This window comes from Bacillus rossius, chromosome 16 (genome assembly GCF_032445375.1).
Source record: "Bacillus rossius redtenbacheri isolate Brsri chromosome 16, Brsri_v3, whole genome shotgun sequence".
NCBI classification, from domain to species: Eukaryota; Metazoa; Arthropoda; class Insecta; order Phasmatodea; family Bacillidae; genus Bacillus; species Bacillus rossius.
In genome coordinates this window covers 33451471-33476138 of record NC_086343.1, presented here as the reverse complement: position 1 = coordinate 33476138, position 24668 = coordinate 33451471, and the positions used below count along the sequence as shown (strand labels likewise).

The 24668-nt window shown below is 33.2% G+C and overlaps 1 protein-coding gene across 8 annotated transcripts in view; it reads left to right on the top strand.

Moving 5' to 3' along the window:
* The window catches only part of LOC134539976 (obscurin), a 570520-nt gene that overhangs the window by 448565 nt on the left and 97287 nt on the right, over positions 1-24668 (top strand). The gene's annotated exons all lie outside the window — the stretch shown is intronic.

The following is a 24668-nucleotide window of genomic DNA, read 5'->3' as shown; positions in this document are numbered from 1 at the left end:
TTCTTAATGTAAATAATTTCATTTAAATATATATAATAAACCTACGAGGCCTTAAAAAAGCTAACCGTGACTTGATGTATCTGATTTTTCATTGCGAAGTATTTTAAATAAAGAAAAGAGAATTTTTTCTGCGTGCATAATATTGCTAAATTTATAGAAATAAAAATTTTATAAGTTTCAACATCTGTTTTAAAATGCTGTAATTTAAAACAAAAATATTGTTGAACACATTTTATAGTTAGGTCTTTTGTTGCAGCCGATTTGGATAGAATTTCAAAGAAAATATACATGTTATAAGGCACGTCATCTGCAAAACGAAGAAGCAAATTTTGTTATTTGGTTTCAATTTGTACAATATTAATACCGTATTGGTCCGAATATAAGGCGACCATTTTTACATAAACGAGAGATGCGAAAATTAGAAGTCGCCTTATTTTCGCACCCAAGACGTCAGCACCGCAAACATTAGTTCCAAGCTGAAAGCTACAGTAGAAACATTGTTAAACAAAATGTTCACGATTTTTTATATTAACTAAAACTTCGTTACCTCACACGGGGAAAACGATAAATCCACGCAATATTGCAGTAATTCACAATTGTTTAAAGTTGAAAATTAAAATATTTGTTCCTGAATAAAAATGTGAATGTTGAAGCATCTCAAAATGGCAACCTTTTATTACACAATTCATATTTGTACTTTGTGTACAATCGCGTGTTAATATTTACGGTAATTTATTTTCAGATTTTTAACGGAAATATTTGTACTAAAATATCACAGCTATTTTCAGAACGATTGTTTACGTTTACAAACAGAAAATGTTACGAACATTTCTAATGTAATGTTTGGAAATTCATGGCTGCCAACTGTCTTTCCACAATATTTCTTTGTTGTAAATCGAACATTGCCGAACACGCACGAAGACGCCATATTTACAGGAATTTGGTACGTTGCTTCAAAAGCTATTTTAATAATCCACTCTTTATTTATTTAAAACCTTTCAAACAACATAATTATCATAGATTATTCTTTAAAATTCATAGGACAGAGACTCTCTGTCAGAGAGTAATATGGACAAATATTCGCGGTCACGTCATCAAAGTTATTCATGGCCGTATGCTTCACCATGGCAGCTAGCAACTTGTTTTGTTCCGGCAAGCTGCATTCTTTGTTTGGTTTTTTACGTTCAGCACACTACGAATGCGTGATTAGTAGCCATTGTAACAATTTTAATTTCTTAGATACAGTAAACTGTGAAAAATGAACAATCACACATCGGTGGAACAGCGGGGAACGAGCTCTAGACAAATAAACACTGGTTGTAGGAGAAGTTACGATGCGAACTTCAAAGTGTTGGTGGTAAATGAGGCTGTACGGACGAACAATTGTGCCGCTGCACGGAAGTACGGCGTCACAGAAAATAATGTCCGGCGGTGGCGTAAGGATTACGACAGGCTGCGAAGTGCTCATTCAACACGAAAGGCGTTTCGAGGACCAAAAAATGGACGTCATTCCGAAGTCGATGAGCGCGTAGCTTTCTTTGTGAAAGCAAAACGTGACGAAGGAAAACCAGTCACGCGAGAAATGATGGTAATGAAAGCAATTGAAGTGGCAGCAGAATTAGGTGTTCCGAGAGCCGAGTTCAAGGCCAGTATTGGTTGGTGTCGAAGAATGATGAGAAGGTTTGGGCTGACACTGCGGCGCACAACATCTGTTTGCCAAAAATTGCCTGGTAATTTTGACGAGAAACTGATATCCTTCCAAAGGTACATTATTAAATTGCGGAAGGAACACAAATATCTCCTATCTCAAATAGGAAATGCTGACCAGACAGCAGTATATTTTGACATGCCAGGGTCAACAACAGTAGACAATGTTGGGGCAAAGTCTGTGCGAACACTGTCAACAGGGAATGAAAAACAAAGGGTGACAGTTATGCTAACTGTGTTAGCAGATGGAAGGAAGCTGCCGCCTTACATCATTTTGAAAAGGAAAACAATGCCGAGGGAAAAGCCACCGAATGTCATCCTTAGAGTTCAAGAGAAGGGATGGATGGACTCTGTCATGGTCCAAGACTGGATTAAGTGTGTATGGTGCAGGAGACCTGGAGCACTACTGGGCCAGAGAGCCATGCTTGTTTTAGACTCTTTCCGTGGCCATGTTACTCCAGAGGTGAAGGCTTCTTTGCAGAAGGAGAAGACAGACTTGGTGATAATACCAGGTGGGATGACATCTCAACTGCAGGTATTAGATGTTGTTGTAAACAAGCCTTTCAAAGACAAAATGAGATGCTTGTACAATGACTGGCTTCTCTGTGACAACCATCCATTGACTCCATCGGGGAAAATAAAAAAACCATCTGTCACACAGCTCTGTGCTTGGATCTCGACAGCATGGCAGAGCATTACTTCCGAGAGCATTGTCAAAGGCTTCAAAAAGTGCTGTATTTCCAATGATCTCAATGGAACTGAAGATGACTGCCTGTGGCAGGATGTCTCTGAAGATGCAAGTGGTACTTCAGAGGAAGAAAGGAGCTCTGAAGATGACAATGATGCAGCTGCATTAGAGTGAACATACAAAAAAATTTATAGTGTAATACTTAAAAATGTAAATATTTTCTAATTGTTTTCTTTTGACTTTTAGGGTAGGCCATTTAAACTTTTTTTTAATTAAGTAATGTGATAAAAATAAATTGTTATACATAAATGCAAAAAGGATTTATCAACACAAAATGTATGTCTAATGAATTTTCATATTAATTTCTACCAAAATTATTTTTACATTTGTTTGGCCTCCTGAAACTGCAGGTCGCCTTATATTCGGGGTCGCCTTATATTCGGGCCAATACGGTATATGTCTTCCAGGTAATGTAAAACACCTAACAACATTTGAATCGTTAAGTGCAGAATGTAAGTTAGCCACTTTATGCAGTAACTTTTTCAAAGTGAATTTACTAATTTTCCAATTAAATTTGTTTTTATTGTGTTTATCATTATGCATTAGGAAACATCTATTTAAAAAAAAGTCAAAAGATATATTTCGAAGATAATATATTAAAAGTTTGTATTGATATTAGATACCTTTTGAAACATATTAATTTGGAATTGGTAACTTGTTGACACTGGATGATTCATTTGTGTTACTATCTCGTGTGCATCTGTAAATAGATATAAACAATCTAACAAAGCCTACAGTCGTACGTAGATTTCAAAGTGAAAGTGATTTGAAGATTTTTACAAACTCCTGGAACATTTTAAAAACTTAATGCACATAACATCCTATTATAGATATTTTACCCAATATTAAAAAAATGTCCGACTAAACATTTTCTTGCATTCCAGACAGCGAAACTATTTTTAATGTTTTTTCACAACTCAATACATTAAGCATTTAATGTCTAAAGGAATTTAATATTGTACCTACTAAGTAGTTATGTAATTGTTTTCAACCTTCAAACACTACTTTTCATCCTTGCCACTAATACGTAGTCGTACACAAATATCCTTTGGACAAAGGTTTAAGGTAATATTAAAAAAAGGTAATAAAAATAAAATTCGATTAAATTGATACTTATTAAGGTTAGGTATTGTTTTTTATAATCCCAACTTCGGTTTTTATTGTTCTTTTTATCAACAACTAGCTGCAGTACCCGGCTTTGCCCGGGCTGAACACCGGGTGATATATTGTCCGCGAGTTACAGCAAAATGGATAGCGATATGTCCAGTGTGGTGGACATTAAGAAATTACACATAATTACTGTTTGTGTATCTGTGACCTATGGTTTTCTGTTTACCCATGGCGATCGGTTGAAAGGTTTAGAAGTTGATGCGCTACAGCGCCATCTAGCGGCGAGTTACAAAAAAAAATGGTTAGCATAAAAACCTTCTCCATGATAAAAACACTTCAATGTGCCAACTTTCATTGCGATCGGTCAAACGGTGTAAGAGTTTATCGACGACATACATGCCAACATCCAATTTATATATATTCTTATATTTCGAAATTTTGGGGCTTTCACTTTTGTGGAAAGTGGATGTTCAGGACCTCGAATGGTTTGGAACACTCCATCTCGAAAGAATAGATATTTGAAATTACTGAAATTGTCGAAATTTTGGGGCTCTGTTCCCAGAGGGGGACGCGGGGTTCGAGGACCCTGAATGGCTCGAAAACACTTAAAATCGAAAGAGATAGATTTTTCAAATTTTTTAAACTTTCGAAATTTTGGGGCTTTAACCACCTGGGGGGGGGGGGGGTTATGTTGAGGACCCCGAATGGCTCGGAAACACTCCAAATCGAAAGAGATATAAAGGAATATAAGAATGTAGGCATTTACTGTACTCCTATCTACCATAATAACAATATTGACAAATGATAATTATCTAAATAAATAAATAAATAAATAACTCTTATGATTAAGAATTTACATACATACATACATAATATTAAACTTCAAATTATACACATAAAAAAAACTAAGGATGTTTGTGAAACTATTTTTTATTTGTCTTAATGTTTAAAACATTTGTAGGATTTATTTATATGTAAAACTGTGGTGGCAATATTCCGCTTATCCAAAGGAGTATAGAAATTAATAGAGATATCACTCCCTGTACACACCACAAATCTTTGAATTAAGTAAAAAAAAAAAAACATAGTCCAAAATGAAACAAAAAGTATAAATAACAAATAATTTGACAAAAAAATTTATACAACTTGAATGACAATGTTAACATCCGCCTGAAATTTAATAGAAGTAGGTAGGTAAGAATATATATATAAGAAATTAAATGAAATTAAAACATACATAAATAAAATTATCTCACACAACCAAACATAATGTTTAATATGAAATAAAGGAAGATGGCAATTACACGTAACTATTCTAATTAATAAAAAAAATCAACTTTCCTGAAATAGTAAAATTCAAATTTTTCAACAATATATTACATAATTGATAAATATTTCTGGTCTTCGGTCTCAGCAGCCCTAAGACTCTTGACGCTCAGCAGATAAATTATAAACACTAAACCAAACTCCTTGCAAGTAAGTAGGTAATGTAAAAAAATAACAATATTAACAAATAGAAAATATTAGTAGGCCCTACCTACCTATGAATAAATTTTGAAGAAATTTATAAGTTTAAGAATTTATGTACCTACATAATATTAAACTTGAAACTATCCACACAATAAAAACCTAAGAATGTTAGGGAAACTAATTTTTTTATTTGTCATAATACCTAAAATACGTATGTTTCCAAAATGAAAGAAAGTATAAATAATGACCAATATGACAAAAAAAAATTGTACAACTCGAATGACATTGAAAATATACACGTGAAATTTAAAAGAATTATGAGTGCCCTAGGTAGGGAGAAAAAAATATAGAAGAAATTAAATAAAAAAAATGGGTGCGTCGTGAGAGAGAGAGAGAGAGAGAGAGAGAGAGAGAGAGAGAGGGAGGGAGGGAGGGAGGGGGGAGGGAGAGAGAGAGAGAGAGAGAGAGAGACAAACCCCCCCCCCCCCCCCAATTGAATGTCTATAAAACTAACTTTTTTATGAGAGCAGATTTTCCTGAAATAAATCATAAAATCATTCAACGATAAAAGCTGTTTATTTAATTAAGCGGACGGGTTCGCCCCAAGGAGAAAATTGACGCGGCGAGACCTCGTGGACATAGAGAAATGACACACACTCACTATTTATGTGTCTATGAAACATGATTTTTTTCTGCAATTTAAATTGTAATATACAAAAACGGTATTGAAAATTTAAATAAATATGGCGACACTACAAACTGTCAAGAGATTTTTTTTTCTTACTCACTACTTAGTTCCTTACAATAGCAAAACCTAACGTAATGGCTTGAAAGCTATTGCTCGGCAGACATAGAGGAATGACACTAACAGTTTGTATATCTATGACACACATATTAAGATATTAAGATATATTTTTTTAACCCGTTTAAAATTTATTTTTTTAGACAAAAGATAGCCTATGTCCATCCCCAGGATATAATCTATCTTCTTGCCAAATTTCATTATGATCCGTTCAGCCGTTCAGCCGGGAAAAGGTAACAAACAGACAGACAGACAGAGTTACTTTCGCATTTATAATATTAGTAAGGATTATATCAGCTTAACGTTTTAGGAAAAGTTTCTAAAGTTTTATAAAAATATTTGTTAAAAAAGTAATAACATTTTTATATTTCTATCGTTTTTATTCCCACCCCACGCAGTAATGGTTTGTAACATAAAATTTACTTAGAAAAATATTTGCAACACTAAAAATGTAAACAAAAACAAAAATTAATTCCATAGAGTACATGATAAAGAGCTTTTAATTATTCTCATATTCCATACCAAAGTTTTCAAAACCCCTTGCAGCAATGGTTTGTATTATCAAGAATGTTCTTAGACAAAATGTTTTGGATGAATATTATAAGATTTAAGCACAGTTTGAACGGATTTTATGGTATGCCTAAGAAGGGAACTGTAATTTTTTTTAATTATACCACTCTTTTTTCAGTCCCTTGCAGCAATTTTTGTGTAATCAAAATATTTTCTACACATAAGTTTAAGATTAGAATTATTAAATTAATACAAAAATCGTACGGATCCAAAGTTGTGCCCTTGCTATGATTTTTTTTTCTTCTCCAACTCTTGTTTTTTTAACCCCTTGCAATATTGGCTCGTCTCGTAAAAAATAATTTTAGAACAAAATTATAAGTTTTACAAAACATTTGAACTGATTTGATAGTGTTTCTTCTAAGGGAGTAATGGTTTTTTATAACTAACCCATATTTATATAACCCCTTTAAAACAGTTGGTCTTATCAAAAAATGTTTTAGACTAAATTTTTAGATCAAAATTAAAAGATTAACAAAATATTTGAACGGATTTGGTAGTGTTTCTACTAAGGGCGCTTTATGAATTATTTTTAATTATGCGCCCTTATTTTTTGACCCCTTTCAGAAAACGTTTCTCCAATCCAAAAATGTTTTAGACAAACGTTTGAGATAAAAATCATAACAATAATACAAAAATTCATAGATCCGAAGTTGTGCCTACATTGGGAGCTATGATTTTTTTATTGTCCTCAAACCCTTGTTTTATCAACCCCCTGCAGTTATGGTTGGTCGTATAAAAAGTAGCTAAGACCAAAATTCAAATTTTAATACGTTCAAACGAATATGATATTTCTCATATTATGGGAGTTATAGCGATTTTTCGGGTTTTAGGGAAACCTTCCCCAAATTCTACTACTTTGGTCAGATATTGTCTATTAACGAACTTGATCGAAAATTTCCACTGTCATAACTTATTTATCAGTTTAGAAGTGATTGGTAAAAAATTGCGGCAGTTATCGTGTCCACAAATTGTATTTGAGGTCTGTGGACCATGAAACGAAAAACTATATAAAATTTTCCCATAATTCACACCGTGGGTTCGGCTACAAAAGGTAGCATTTACTTGAAATTTACCTAATAACAATCAGTGTAAATCGTGTCAGTAGTAATAAATATGCTATGAATAAAAATTTCGTGAAAAGTTGCGTATAGAATTAGGATTAAAAGTAATGCGTACTACATAAAATATAAAAATTCATTCTAAAGGTAAAATTGTTTATTCGTCTAGCTCTGCAAATTATGTGTAAACAGTTTTGGGGGAGCATTGTTTAAATCCTATTTTAAATAATAATATTACTCAAAATAAATTATTAAAATTTTACGTTTGTTTCGTTTTCCATGAAATCTTAAAACATCGACAAATGTGCATTTGAAAAAAGAAGGGGAGGAAAGTATTTTCAGTACATAGTTGTAAGTTTGTATTGTAAAAGTAAATACGCAAGAAAGACATTTTAACTGAATCTGTTTGTAAACACCAAACTGAATTTTCCTTATGTGTGGTTGGCCTGAAATTGGCGAAGAAACATGTTAAGCAAAGATGTAACTCGTTGGATCACATATTGTAGAACCAAATGTATTGTTATCATTAGTTTTGCATGGATTTATCACAAAATTACGTAAATTAAATATGATATATTTGTTAAGTAACATAACAAGTATGCTGACAATATTTAAATGTTCTCGTCGTATTGTTTTAAATGGAAAATTACCATGTTAGGTTTAGCCATTGTTTTCATTTAAAATCGTAATTTTTCAGAGTACACCATCGTGCCAGTTAACAATTGTAATATATTGACATAGTTTGACATAGTCTGTAGTCTTGTTGTAAACGAAATACGTTAAACTAAGTTTCTGGGCATAAAATTTCATAAACTGAATTTAATTTCTGTGTTATAATAAGGACATGATAAAGAAAGATAAAAAAACGCAAAGGTCTCGTTGCGACCTCAGCTTATCATCCTTAATTAAAGTAGTAAAGTAACATACCAAAATTCGGTGTGTAAAAAAATGCATTTTTGTTGTCAATTCCATTTGATTTTTTCTAGTGTTTTAGTTGCAGAGCAAATCGAAAACAAAACATCATTATTTCAATAGTCAGTCTGCTAGCAAAAATCTCCCAATTGTAAATATACGTGGTAAAATTATGATATTGTATTAACACAAATAATACAAATAATTTGTAACAAAACGTATAATTAATGATGTGGTAGTTAAATTGCGTGAATGAGCCTATGGTGAACCTAGCATCCAACCAAAACGTGGTCAGTACACACTTCGAACTTTCTTGTTCGAAAATGTGTACCTTTAAATATTTTGAATGCATATTTGGAAGTTGTGTTTGAACCAGTTGGAGTTTATTCACTCAATATTAATTGTTTAGGCATAAGGGAACATAATGAAGGCAAAAATGGAAATATAGTTGTTAAGAGGACTACGTCATTATTTTAGCGACATGATGCAAAACAGGCAATATTTCTTCGAAAGGCGATCCGAGATTTTTTGCATTCTGACGTTGCCGGCGATTTCCCGTTTCCCCCGCCCTTCTCATTCCGTCGCTTCTGCATCCTTCAGGGGCCTCCCTAGTAGCATCAGAAGTTAGCGGAACACTATGTTTTTTAAATAATGATGGGACTTTATTAATCGACACTACGAATCTGAAAATTTTTCATCCACGAGAAGATAATACACGAATTGTCCGTATATGTTTACATTTTTGTTTTTTTCTATCAAAATATGAAATAAAAAATCACCAACTTGTCCAACTTTGGGGCCGTTTTATACTGCTTAGGAGAATGACAGAAAAAAAGTACAAGTCTAGAAAAAAAGATATTTTTTTTCTGAAGAAATTCATGTATTTAAAACATATAGTCATCGCTTTGAATTCCGAGATATCTTTTCCACAATTTCCGCAAATCCTGAAAGTTTTCCACCGTCTCGTGCTGCCGCTTGGCGAAGCCAGCTCGCAGGCCACAACTCAGGTAGCGTGGTGAGGGACCCCGGCCCGGAGGGGAGGCAGGCTACCTGTGTGTGCGTGCGTGCGTGAGAGGGAGACAACCCACAACCGCAACGGTAAAAGATAATCCCGTGACCGAAAGAAATTCTCAGAATTGCTTTTAGTGTGCCTCGCCACAGTACTATGTGCTCGACTTACTCTGTGACTATATTCGTGTATCTCTAAAACATTGCTTTTGTTTAAACTACAAATATCCTAAAGCTTACAATACTAGATCATGTATTACGAAATAAATTATTGAAACTGATCAATCAACACATTGAAAGTTGTCGTACAAACTATTTATTGGTGGCTTTACAGTCTCGCTAACTAGTTCGACAAAATTTATATTTAACTTTTAACATTTTTAATAAAAATTCAAAAAACAATTATTGTACTTCCCAATAAATTTTAAAATTATTTAGTTTTCCAAAATGATTTTACACATCTTACAACGCCAGGGAAAAATTTTATACTGGTACTAACCAAATGGTTAACTATTTACAAAAGTTTTTATACCTGAAAATGTAGGTTTATATAAAATGTATCTTAAATTAAAAGAAAAATCGCATTTTGAAAACTAAATGTCATTTTGCTATGCTTTTTGGTTAGATAGATATCTGATGGTCTGCACTGTTTTAAAAATGTTCATGGAATGATAAATAAAAAAAATTAAAACTAGGGAGGTTCTATATTAAATAAGCCAGTCAGAAGTATATAAATGTTCCTCCTGGCGCAGGAGTCACGAGGAGGATTGAAGATGGGGTCAGTGACCGATCGCTCACATATGTAGTTATGGATGGTACGTTATTAATTACAAAATTCAAAAACCATCTTGAAGTTAAAAAGTATAAATAGATGCATTATTTTGCATTCAAGTTCTTTATTTTTTAATACTTCACCTACTTATAATTGTTACATATTTGGCACATGGTCCGTCACGTTTAATTAAAGGGCCTGAATAAGTAGAACGCGTTTCTGATCAAATTTCACGCCTGTTACTTTACCTGCAACCCGGAGCGGTATGAAATAAATTATTGTACACTCGTGACATTGGCAATCAACTTAAATATTTATGAGTTAAAACAAAACATAACTATAACGGATAATCAAAAAAATTGTAAAATTTTGAAAGGTTTTTCTGTTTTTATGAAGTACACAAAGCAGTTAAACCATAAATTATTTCTTGTTAAAAAAAAAAAAGTCCTTAATCTTTCATGCTTTTTTCCTTGATTTTTATTTCCAGATATTTCCGTTGTAGTAATACTTTATATAGGGTAAATCCAGGAGAGATGGACCACCTTTTTTGAAACTCAGTGACGTTTCACTAGAACCTCTTGTGTCAGGGGTGATGATTGTTGAATCTTCGCTAGGTGTCAGGTAAACGTAGTCTGGTATTGCAGACATGTTTAGCGGAATAATTCCACATGCCTTGAAGCCAGAAACTGCATTTTCTACAGTCGCTGATTTGGACCAAGCACATCCTAACAACTTGCCAAATTGCAGTCTCGTAATCTGCCGCAATGGGTTGTTCCTCATGAACACATTACATTCTTTGTTGTAGTTAGACTTCAAAGATTTAAAAAAGCTTCTGTCAAGTGGCTAGAAGAAATAGGTCGTGTGACTAGGAAGGCTAAGCAAAATTATATCATTTTCATCAGCGAATTCAAGCATCTCCACACTGCTGCAATGGGAGGAGTGTCCGTCAAGAATAAACAGTACTTTTCCAGCAGGCTTTCTTTGCAAAAAGTGATGTTTCAACCAGTCGAAAAAAAATTCAGAGGTTATGTAAGCAGTAGGGTTGTGCGAATGTTCGGTATACCGATACCAAAATCGAAATTTTGCTACTTTCATTTTCGATTTCGGTAAGAATTTCATCTGTCGAAGTTCGTTTTTAGCGAAATATTTCGAGCCAAACGAAAGTTCAATAGCTTACCGAAGTTCGTTTGTTCTAGTTGAAAAAGAAATCGTAATTTAATAAAAATGTACAGTAGAATACCGGTACAATAACGTACCTTATTATAAAGTATATTTCACTTAACGAATTTTTTTTAAGTGCCCGCCAAAAATCGTATCTTCGCCATGCAAAACGGTTTCAGTTTAAAGTATCATATTTTCACTATAACGTATAAATTCTATTAGTAGCGTGGCATTACTACACCAAAATTTACTTAAACTGGTAAATAAATTTCCAGCTAAATGATTAATGTAGTATAACAAAGATACACAAATACCACCGCAACAGTGTTGCCAACCAGACAGATGTGAAATTCCCATGTTATGGCAAAAAAATTCCCATTTTTCTACAAAAATTCCCATGTGCTATTTTAAAAATTTTTTAGTAACACTCTTAGAGCTAACATTAACGTAAAGGTATTTATTTCAATTTATATTTACACAAACACATTCACTGTTACATAAAAAATTAATTTTAACTTTCGTCATTTGTAGTGCAGTACAAATTCTTCTTGTTATGAAGTTTTAGGTGGCTTTCATGCACTTTGAAAGTTGTGCAGTCAATGTCATTTGTTTGAAATGCCGACCTGACAACACAAACTGCATTTAAGGTCTCTTCGCCCATCCTGTTCCTTTTTTTGGTTTTTATATCGGTCACCATTGAAAAAATCCTCTCTGCTTCTGCGTTGGAATGAGGAAGAGAGAGAACACATTTAGCCAGTCTACTTAAGTTTGGAAAACACAATTTGTCACTGAAATCTCTTATTTGAGAGATATTATCCCACATTGTGTCAATATCCATTTCTAAAAACTTCTTTTTCTGATCCGCAGTTATACTATGTGGCAGACTTCTCCATTCGACAGCTAAATTATTCAAATCAAATCCGCCTATTTGCGAAGCTAAAGTGCTTAAATCCTTAACTTCATTTCTCTCTGACTTTTCAAGTGCAACAGCTGGATCTACAAATTTCATTTCTCGAAAGAGTTCACTGTCCAAAGGCAGACGTTTTTTCATTTCATCTGTAGCACAAATGTAGAACTCAAGGCACTTCAGTCTGAACTGCTGGACACTCGAGGCACAGTCTTCCGGCAATGACTGCAAAAACTTCTCACACTCAGGTCCGAGATAGATAGACTCGAAGTTGAGAAAATTTGAAGGATGGTTCACATTTGTCTGTTTCAGCTGATTGAGACACTCAGCTTTCAAAAAGTTTTGTGCAAAATTGTTTATCAGGGTGCTAGATGCTTCCAACAACTTGTGTATAAGTATTTTTCTTGACTGAAAAAGTGCATTGAAAGAATTAAAATAAGTCAAAACATACTTGAGAAAAAGCAAATATGCCTTGGTGTAGTGGTTCTGTAGTTCATTAAAAATGAACTCTGCACTCTTAAGTTTATCTTCAACAATGGCAAGTTGGAAGTATTGTTGCAAAGGTTCCCAGTTCTCTAGAAGACGAACAACACATTGATGCAATACCAACCATCTTGTACCAGATAATTTGAGCAACTTACGCTGTTCAGTGTTAAAAAACTCTTGAAACTCTCGCAAAATGGCACACCGCTTAGCACTTCCAGAAATATAACTGCACACACATCGCAATAATTCTTCGCATGACCGGGGAAGTTTCTCGCATGCTTTGCTGGCTATTATAGCCGATGTATGACAGATACAGTTAAGAACTATCAGACCTGGTGTTACAGTCTTTAATCTTGTAACAAAAGAGTTATGTGAACCAACCATGACAGGCGCATTGTCACATGCCAATCCAATTATATTCTTTAAAGGAACATCCTTTGCCTCAAGAGTGTTACAGAAAGCAATAAACAAATTATCAGCAGAGCAATCTGTAGCATCTAGCGAAACCAACTCAAGCAATTCAGTTTTCACTCGTCCATTAAGGGGTGAAAAGTACTTTACCAGGATACACATACATTTCTTGTCTGCGATGTCAGTAGTTTCATCAATCAAAACAGAAAAAGGTACAGTTTTAAGTGTCTCGACTGTCTTTTCTGTTTCTACTTGTGCAACAATGTTTTTTACTACTTGTGTGCACTTTGTGCGACCTAGTGTAATATCGGCAGCTATTTTAGAATCACTAAAGACTTCCTTAATCACTGGAATTAAATGCTCAACTACCTGGAATGCAACATTATGTTCAGCGAAAAAAGTTGCTAGTTTTATTTCTGCAGTCTTCACTTTGTCAACATGCACCTTGTTTTCATCTTTTTTTGCAAAACAGCTCAAAATGCTTTGGTTACTTCCTATTTGTTTAACATTTTTGACATGCTTACCTGTAACTGCATGTTTTTCCAATTCACTTTTGCCACAAGAAACAGCCACATTACAAGCTCGGCAAAATGCTTTATTCTTGTCGCTATCAACAGGCTGCAACCAACCTCGAAATTTTTCTTCTTGCAGCCACGAGTTCTGAAATGTTTTGGCAGATGTGACACGTTTTTTAACATGTATTTCACTATCGTCTTCATTGTTACCTGATGAAAGTTTTTGTTTCTTTGTGTGAAAAACACTCTCGTCACTTACATCACACATGCTGTACAAACTACCAATTATTTACGTTTTACGACATGTAGCACGATTTTAAAACCTACGCAACTTAATAATACGAAAAATGCCACCAACCTTAAAATGCTCTACCAGTTGGCTGTCTTACAAATGTCACAGATAAAAAAAAACTTTTGCCCATAGAGCATATAATGGGAAGAACGAAAACTTCATAGCACTAAAGCAGAAATCGCCTACAAATGAAACAAGTCAATAGAATTGTTTGCTTTGATTTATTTGATATTTAACTCGCCTTTAAAATATTATTTATAAGATAAAATTTGTCAAGATGTTGTCTTTACAGTTTTTCCCACATTTGAGGCATTTTAGTGCTAATATTCCCTTTTTCCCTTTTTCAAATTTTTGAGCCCAAAATTCCCACGAAATGGGAAAAATCCCACGAGTTGGCAACACTGCACCGCAACGTATTTTCCATGGAGTTAAGAAGTTAGGGAGTAGGTGTGTGTAATCTCTGCTGTGTTAACAGTTGAAGTCAAAACAAAAAACGACCACGCCCCCTTGTGAGAGCATAACATCACTGGTTGCAATGCATTTAAATGCAGAATACTGTATTTTGTTAATCCGATATTAGCTACCAACGGCGTATATGTGCAAGTTTATCTTTTTAAGATTATGAAATGAAATATAATGTTGTGTTGCAAGACTGTAACGTGTGATTTTTTAGTAGAAATAAGGCAATAAATCCCGATATATGTAATGACGAAATGGGTTATAAAATTAATTTATTGCTTACTTAACAGCATTCAGGTAGGGTGCATTGATGTTATTTAGGCAGTATGTTGTGTCAATAACATTATAGTACCCCTGTTTACATTATTTGTGCTTAAAGAAGGTTTTTTTTCGTCATTTCATTTATCGGACTATTACAATGTTAAAGATATTAGCTTATTACCTACATGTTACTGTAAACGAAATGAACAAATTAACTGATATTTAAATTCTCGTCATAATTATTAGGCCTATGTGTATGAATGGATTAGCTGTCACGAGCCCACTCGCCTATATTAACTTGTACATGCTACAACTTTTGCATTTTATTTATATATTTATTTATTTATTGCAGTGGCCACGCAATAGTAAACATACCAGTAGTTTCTTCAGAGCTAAATTAGTCCTTTGCACGAATATTTCACTTTAGAAGCCAGTACTGTAAAGTAACAGTAATAACAGAGGGCACACATGCCTACCTGCAGCAATGTTGCAGTGATTACATTTGCAACTTTTTTTTTTTTTTACTATAGCGATTCCAAGTGTTATATATTTATACTGTCTACATTTTAATTATTTTTCATCCCACAATTTTAGCCTTGAATGTGTGCCTTAAGCTTCTTTGAGATCAGTGAGGATTATAAAATGCTAGTGAAGATATATTTAAATCGAAAATTATATTTTTGTATTTTTTGTTCTCATAGGGGGCAATATTTACCCACAATTTCCCTAATATTCATATCCATTCAACTATAGATTTGCAAAAATTAGTTCATAGAAATTTTTTCTAGGAAACCTAATTATTTTTGTCAAGATTTTTTCTTGGTTTCCCTTACTTGATGACACACATAAATACTATGTAGCAATAACCAATCAATACTTACTAAGACTGCATATAAATACAAAAAATACTTATGTTTCTGATTTGTAATAGGTAAAACAGTTATTCTTGAATGGAATAACAAGATCACTTGAAGCTCAAAAGGAAGAATGCATACATAGCTACTAGAAGTTTGACTGCAAAAATTCTCATTGACCCTTAAACAAAATTGTCTTCGTAAACATCTTTTGAACAGAATCACTAGTTTAAATTATATTCTTAGCAAAATAATTGAACCTTATACAAACATACTTATCAGAAACTGCTTTTGTCAAATAAACAATATGATTATTCAATGGGGACATGTCATGCATATGCTGATTCAAAGAGGAAAAAAATGTCTTTTCGTCTTACAAATACTTTGCACGTCCTTAGACAGGTATGTTATTCCACCTCTATCTTTCTGTGCAATTAATGAATTTTCAGCATTTCCCTCTGGCAACTGGTACATCTTAAATTGGTAATTGCTGAAAAACACTAAAAATATTTTACAGCATTTTTAATGTAGCTATACTAACCTAACCTACAATCTAGTGTTGTTACTAACCTAGCCTAATCAAACACTATCCACATTTGACTACTTCGAAAGAAATATTTTCGAAATTGATTTTTATTACTTTAAGTACGGAAAAGTTACGCCGAGGGAATTTTAGAACAAAATGATACTAAACCACACTGCATAAAACTAAAAGTGAAATGTTTTACAGATTAAATCACTTCTCCTCATCCATTTCGTCACCATATTTTTTAAGTTAAGTCTTATAATCGTCGACGATAAAATTGGTACATTATTGGGCTTTGGTAAAAGCAAGCTGGTAGCACAGTGTTGCAAATTTAAAATAGGGTGAAATTATGCTAAATCAACTACAAAACAAGACGTACTGAAGTAAAAACTATAATTTATTAACAAATAACAAGACATTACATAAATATATATAATTTGGACAGCAAAAATCAATGGAAAATATATTATGGTTTCATGCAGATAACACAATCTATTTTATTTCATTTTTTTTATTTTTTTCAATCCACCTGCAGATCCCTACATGAGCCAACAGCTCAAGGGATATTGACCTTGTCACACTATAAACAAAAATTAAACATAGTTAAAATTGCAATAAAATAATTAAGTATACAATTATAATGAATTTTGCTAATCTACACTTTCAACAAATAATCACAAATTTTATAATTTTCACAATTTACACAACACAACAAACAGTACATATTTTTCATTTAATATACTCTGAATCATTTGTAGGGTGTCCAATAATTATACAGCAAATTACATATTATTTATATTGTCATTACAAGGTGTTATTTCACCAGCTAAATAAATATTTTTTTCCTTTGATGTATTCTCTAACAACTTTTTTGAATTCATTAAAATTTTGTAGTAATATAATTTCTTTAGGTAGTTTATTAAATAGTGTTATACCTCTTAAGTGTGGAATTTTGGTTTCAGTTTATAGTTATATCTTGTGATATATGGTCCAGTATGTTCAGATTCTACAAAATTATTTACAATTTTACAAATAAGAGCAACCTATAAATATATTACGAAAAAAAAGGGAATATATTCAACTCAGTAAATAAAGGTTTACATGAGGCTCTTGTATCAGCTAAACATATAATACATATGGCTTTTTTTTTGCAATCTAAAAATTTTAATACTATTACTACACTTACCCCATATTTCAATTACATATACCATGTGTGTGTGAAAAAGTGCAATGTATGCAGTTCGTACAAAATTTCTGTCTATAATTTGGCTAAGAATTCTGAGGGCGTAGCAAGCTTTACTTAATTTATGAATAGTTTGATTGATATGTTCATTCCATTTTAGTTTATCATCAATATGTAAGCCCAAGAATTTAGTTGATTCAGTTTGACTTATCGCTTGATTCTGAAATTCAGATAATTCTTGATCGAGCAGTCTTTTATTACCAAATTTAATAAATTTTGTTTTATTTATATTAAGTTTTAAATTATTTGCATCAAACCACTTATTCAAGTTAATTATTTCAAATTCAGTTTTATTTTTTAATTCCAATATTTTTCTGGAGTTATAAGAAGATTTGTCTCATCAGCAAAAGATACCTACTCGTCATAGGCGTACCCAGGATTTTTTTTCGGGGGGGGGGTTCTTCCAGATATTTCTCGGGGAAGGGGGGGGGGGTTTGGGGAAGGGGGCTTCTGATTTTTAAAGAAAAAATCCATAAACACCAAAAAATAATTGTTTATAATAAACTTTTTTAAGCCTCCAAACTTTTTACAGAAGAATTCTTCTATTATTATTATTATTATTATTTGGCAAATTCAGTAACCACATTTTCCGGGTCGATGAGTATGTAGTAGTGGACATTCAGTAAGGCCAATCCATTCAGTCTGTCCTGAGATATGGTGTTCCGCAGATAGGATTTTAATCTTCTTAAGCAAGAAAATGTCCTCTCCAGGGTTGCCGTTGAGACGGGAATGGTCGCCAAGACTTTTTGGGGGGTGGGGGGGGGGGGGGGGGGGTTTCCTGGGTATGCCTATGCTACTCGTACAAAATTGTACTTACTACAGAGTCAGAATTTTTTCATTAGTTTTCCTTATCCCTATATTTACACATGAGTTATCCATCAAGTCAAATCTGTGTGGGATTGTATATACCGCCACTTTTGTGTTACATAATGAAGGTAATACATATTTCAAACTGAGATACACAGTTTTTGATTGTTTCTTTAACACGTAATTTCCACCTGCTACTATAACTATCTCATCTTCTTTCTTGAGACATGTCTTGTCTTCTCTTATTCCTCTCACCATTTCAATTATAGAAGCTCCTGGTTTGATATAAACTTACTTGTGAAATGTAATTCCCGTCTGCTTTTTCGCTAGCCTATTTGTACAACCATAAGCACAACACGAATTTTTTAATTCTTTCTTGAACACGTAATTTCCACCTGCTACTATAACTATTTCATCTTTCTTGAGACATGTCTTGTCTTTTCTTATTCATCTCACCACTTCAATAATAGAAGCTCCTGGTTTGATATAAACTTACTTGTGAAATGTAATTGCCGTCTGCTTTTTCGCTAGCCTATTCGTACAACCATAAGCACAACACGACATTGTTTTATTTCATTAAAAACACCATTTCAAACTTGTATTCGCCGTTTGTTTTGGTCGCATTAGTGGGCGTGTCCCAAAAAGCAAAATGACTTCAGCATCCACGCCAAACAACCACTCCCTAACTTCTTACCTCCATGGTATTTTCTAACCTCTAAATTCTCAAAACAAAGTTAACAAACAGTTGCGCGCACAACCATAGATTATACCGTACGTAGTATGCGACGTGAGCAACACAACACCATTCGATACATCGAAAGACGGAGGTTTGAGAGAAGTATTAATTATTTAGACAAAAGTGTTACGCTACGCTAAAAATACTGTTTGATGTCTGTGCCGGGATTGTTTATTGTTATTGTTGAGTTTATTTTCAGGTTACGTTATTTAGACACCGCATTATATTTGTGCTACAATATGAATGATCCTGGAGATAAAAAGAAACGAAAGCAATTCACGCTTAAGGAAAAAGTGGATATACTCAGAGAACTAGACAAGGGGAAAAAAGCAAGTCGCAGTTGCGAATACATATGGCATTGCGGCTCTCCTGTAGCTATTTTTTTATATATATTTTTTTCTCTTTGTAAAGATATGTATGCATGTTTCAGTACTAAGTACAAAAACTTGAGGTACCTGTAAGTACTTAGCACTGGGATTCTACTGTAATGTCTTTATATGATTTGCTTGTTATTACTAATAATGTAATAACATATGCAAATCATATAAAGACATTAATTAGAAAAAAGATTTCATTAAGATTAATTTACGTGGTGATGAAAAAAACTCACGTTAATGAAAATACGGTAAAATCATAATTTGAACAAACATGGCAGATAAAGTAAACAAAATTCAACCGTGATTACAGTAGGCCTAGGTATCAAAACAAAATCATGCAATATTTGAAAAATTACCTGATTCATTTGCTTTCAAACAGTAGTGTAGGTACTATATTCGTAAAACATACATTCCAGAACTGTTAGTACACTATTTAGTATTTACCGTATACACATAAACAAAGAACGTACCTACTTTTATTCGCGCACAGCCAAACAAAAACATTTTCGTCTGCTTTATTTAAAATTTACATACTCTGACTGGCATATAAAATCCTCATAATATACAGCCAATTAGACAAAAAGGTCAACAAGTCACTTGGCAGCAACCATTTGTTATGTTTTGTTTTGACCATGTCCCTTGCCTGGTTTACAGCTTCCTGAGCTAGCCATGTGTGACAGTGGTGCAAGATGACGGCCGTTCCGCAGTAGTCACGTGTTTTTTCATCAGTACCATGCACGTGATAAATATATTATCATAGACTGCGACATTACGACTGTAAAGGAAATAGTCTGTGCGCTGAAAGATCTGGATTGATTCTTGAAATTTACGAGTGACATGGGGCTGTGTTGTGTGGTCTAGGGCGGATGTTGACTATATTAAATAGTAATATTTATATATACATCAAAAGGTACAAAAATGATTTATTAATAGAATTTATTACTGAAGAGCAAATTTTGGGGCACTTTTTTTCTTTGTTAATTAAAAAATTTCGCTTTACTTTCGTTAAGAATATATTTATCTCATAGAAAAATTCATTTTCGTTTCACTTTCGCGAAACTTGATAAATTTTCTTTCACTTTCATTTCGTGTGGATACAGTCACTTTCGCACATCCCTAGTAAGCAGATTTCACGTTCATTGCATTCATGGAACCCGGAGACATGCCATCACTGAACTCCTGTTTCTTATTCTTCCCTTTAAAAATGCAATAGGGAGGAATGTATTTGCCCTCGCCATTGAAACAACATACAAGCCATGCGGACGTGCTACCCACTAGACCAATAAGTCAATTATTGCATACGTACTTTTAAACAAATTTATATCTGTACTAAACAAAGGCCAACATAATAGGCGTATTGATCTTCAAAATCAAATTTACATTCGAATATAAAATTAATTTTTATACACAAATTGACTGAATTATATTTCAAATGACTACAAAAAGTTGTAAAAAATTATTAAAGGCTGTACAAGGTAAAGTGAGCACTTCGTAACTTTTAAATACGAACAAGAACACGCGACTTATGAGAAAACTTCATGTAATAGGCTCATAAGCGATTATTTATATCCTATTTAAAAGTGACCGAAAGATAATAATTTGATCAAATGATAAAAGTAACTATGGCCTCAAAAGTGCTCACTTTACCGCATACAGCCTATATTGTATTTTTTGTTTTTTAAGTAGGCCTAACGTAGAGAAGAATTTACGTTAAAAGTTTGGAAATTAACCTATAAATTACTTAACAATATGTTTTGTGACTAATTTTTTTTTGTAGAAACGACATAACAAATCTACAGCCTACTCATTAATAATACGTAGGCCCATTTAAAACGATGGTCCATCTCTCCCACGATGGTCCATCTCTCCCACTTTATTTTGGTCCATCTATCCCGATCGTTAGGGAGAGATGGACCAGGCCGCCATTACGTTCCTGTTGTGCCCAGCGTAGCTACAGAACATTACAAAGATACGTTTAGCTTGTTTACATGTTGTAAGGAATGATGGTTCAAAAATATTGCAAAATACTGTCTCTACGACACAACTGCGTTCACATTAACAAAATTTTTGACCTACCTGTTTTCTATTTTCTTTAATATCTTCTCAATTTACTCATACAAAGGAACTAAAATAACACAGCAAGCGTAATACAGTTGCCACGACACATTCCTACCAACCATGGCGCTTTCTATTAGCAAGTTCGTAACCTATGCCACCGGTCCCTCTCACCCGGTGGTCCATCTCTCCTGGATTTACCATATATATATATATATATATATAGAGCAATCTAGAAAAAAAATTAAGGTAGCCTTATTCCAAATATGTTATGATAGACGTTAGTTAACTAAGAATATAAATTCGCTTTACAACCACAGCTTGTACACAAGTCGTAAAAAAAAAAACATGGGTTCTACTTAGAGGCCGTATTGAACGTAGTAGGTTTATGACAAATACAACAGCAATAAACATATGGCTGATTCTGCTTCCATATACACTTTTTTTTAAGTTATCACTTTTAAAGCGGGTAAAGTGTACCTATCTAGTAGCTTAGCATTACCCAAAGTGAATGTCGTGCTCCAGAAAATGTTCGAACCATGTAATATTTGTATCACTGTTGCGTTACAGACCTGCAACTTTTTTCAGTGCGCGATGTCACTCTTATGTAAAAATATGTTGTGTTTAGCGCAAACGTGTTCGAATGAATCCGCATCGAGCTGCCAAAGAATACCTATTGATGTCGGCAACATACATAAGTATACAAACCATCGTTTACAAGCGTATTCATACGTAAGTATAAAACTAGCGTCGGGCCATGATACAGTTGGTTCTTCGCGTACAGTCCACTGACAGGATAAGAAGCGTCAAAGATCTTATATGGCTATTCTGTAAACTTGTATGTCATTTCACTGCCTGCTTTAGACAAACAACATCCATTACTTTTAGCTTTGGCTTGAAAAAAATTACTCCAACCGGCTTTCCTATAAGACTTATTTCAGCTCCTCGTGCGACCAGTGTGTATAATTTTTCCGCGTCCTTATCTTTGGGTGAAAGTTATTTGGAAGGGAAGTTGTATAGGTAATGTTATTGTTCATCATGTATTACATAACAATTCGACTTAGATACGCACATGTGTTTTTAAAATATATGTTTAATAACTTGCAATACAAAGTACATGTTGAATTTCATTTATTGAATTTTTTTTACATTATGTACGACATAATAATCTCAATGTTTCATGAGAAATTTTCAACACTTTTTACAAAGCAATCTCTAATTTCTTACACACATCATGGTTAACCTTACTATTTTATTTCATGTTTCAGTTGATTTAAACTGTTTGGATTCATAATATGATGGACAATGAAGAATATTAGTTTCAGTAAATTTTATGAGAGGATTTACTTATTACATTAAATATACCTCAATTTTTACCTCAAAGGAAAAAGTTGCATATCATTAAATGATAAATATTTGTTTCCCATTAATATAGTTTATGAACATAACTTATTGTGATAATACCTACATTAGTTAAATTGTGTTTTTGTAATGCTCTCCTATTGCAGTAAAATTCTTGGGCAAATTGAATAGCATTTAGTCGATCTTTAACATAAGCTTTTGGAATACATAAATATAATAAATTATGTTCTCGTGATTTTAACAATTAAATATTCCTTCGCATGAAAAAATTAATTAACAAAAAAAATATTTCAGTAAATTTATACTCAAGGACTAAAAATTTTAATTTTAAATAATATTGTATGTATGTATACTTTACTGAAAAAAGTAGATTCAAGAAAACAAATTTTCTTCTTTTTTATTTTGTTCTTGAACAAACTGTTATTTTATGCTTCAATTTCTGTTAGTGTCTTACACAGATTTAAAATGTAATGCAGAGTTCCTTAGTTTTATGTATATTGAAATTTGCTCATGTGTAGAGTAGTTATTTAAAGCATAAAAAACATATATTACGAATTGTTGTTAATTATTTCCATCAGGTGTAACCATGAAAATAGATGAGATTTTATCATTATGTGAAACCTACATTTGAAATGTTGGCGTTTAAATATTTATGAAAGCGTGTGAACTCTTAAAGCGCTATTTATCTATTTAGGAAGTAGGTCGTTTCTTTGATTTTAGAAGGGGTTTTTAAACAAACAACTAAATTAATTCAAGAATTTGAACTACTGCAAGCAAAAAATACTTTATTCAATTTTTATTTTAAAATTAGCCATTGTATTCTACCTTGCTTACACTCTATTATCGAAAAAGATTTTTTTGGACAGAGACGAATACAGTAAATTAATACACAAAACATACATGTTTTCGTATGATACAATAACAGCTAGTGACAGTGACGAAACCAAAGTTATTTTGATAGTTTGTTTAGAAAATCCCCAACAGTAGTGGTGGTATATTTAGGGATTTCGTTGTAGATGGGTACTATTTCACAATAAAAAGGAGTTGTCGTCAATTATCAAAGAAGCCATATTTCGTACCTTCTTTGACAGCCTAAATACAGCACCAAATTACGTACTTGGCTAAAAATTAATTCCAGCTGCATGCGTAGATTCCGGGAGGAGGGGAGAATCTCAGGGTGGCCCAAACCTCCCTGAAATAAAAAAGCCCGTCTGAAGGGGCCCGCTTGCATTTGCAAAATCTTCACGTTATCCCGCGGGCCTCATGGGAATCCTACAGATTTTCGCCCGTGATTCCAGCTATACACTTCACTGACACCTTGAGCACAACAGTCAGTGCACACTGAGTTCTTCCATACCATCCGCACTTGTCTTCGATAAAATCTGAACTCAGGTGGATTCAGCGTGACTGACTAAGCCTGCGGTCTGAATCCACCTGTAGGCCGCTGTTGCAACAGCTAAGAAATTTACACTGCTCGTTAACAGTCTGTATGTAACTCGGAACGGGATTCCAGTTCATTCGTGTATATTTATTCATCGTATTGTGTAACGTTAAAGTCATTAAAAAAATATGCAAAAAATAAAATAAAATGCTAAACATGTAATAAGTGCCAGAAAAAATACCTAATATGCAGTAATATTTAGTGTAACTAAATACGACGTGAACCCTAGAATACAAAGTTGACGATGTGTCGTTGGTGGGAACACTTGTTTGTTCCTGACATTTTTTTCTCTACAGAATTTTAAAGTGAGTTTGACATGCACTTTTTCTTCAGGAAGTAAGTTAAAAATTTGTTTGTCGTTATTGCGATTTCAAAAGTTGATTTGTGTCTAAGAGTAAAAATATTTAATATTATTTTCATCATTTTATTCCCAGTTTTATTACTTAATCTATTAGAAGGACGTGATTTCTCGTCGCGGTGTGGAAGACTTTTATGAATGAAAGCGTAACTGTTCGTGCAAAACCATTCATCACACAAATGTCAGTTCGAAAGTATAATGTTGGAATTTTTTTTAATTATATAATTTTTACAATTTTTTTTCTGAAAACACAAGCTGAC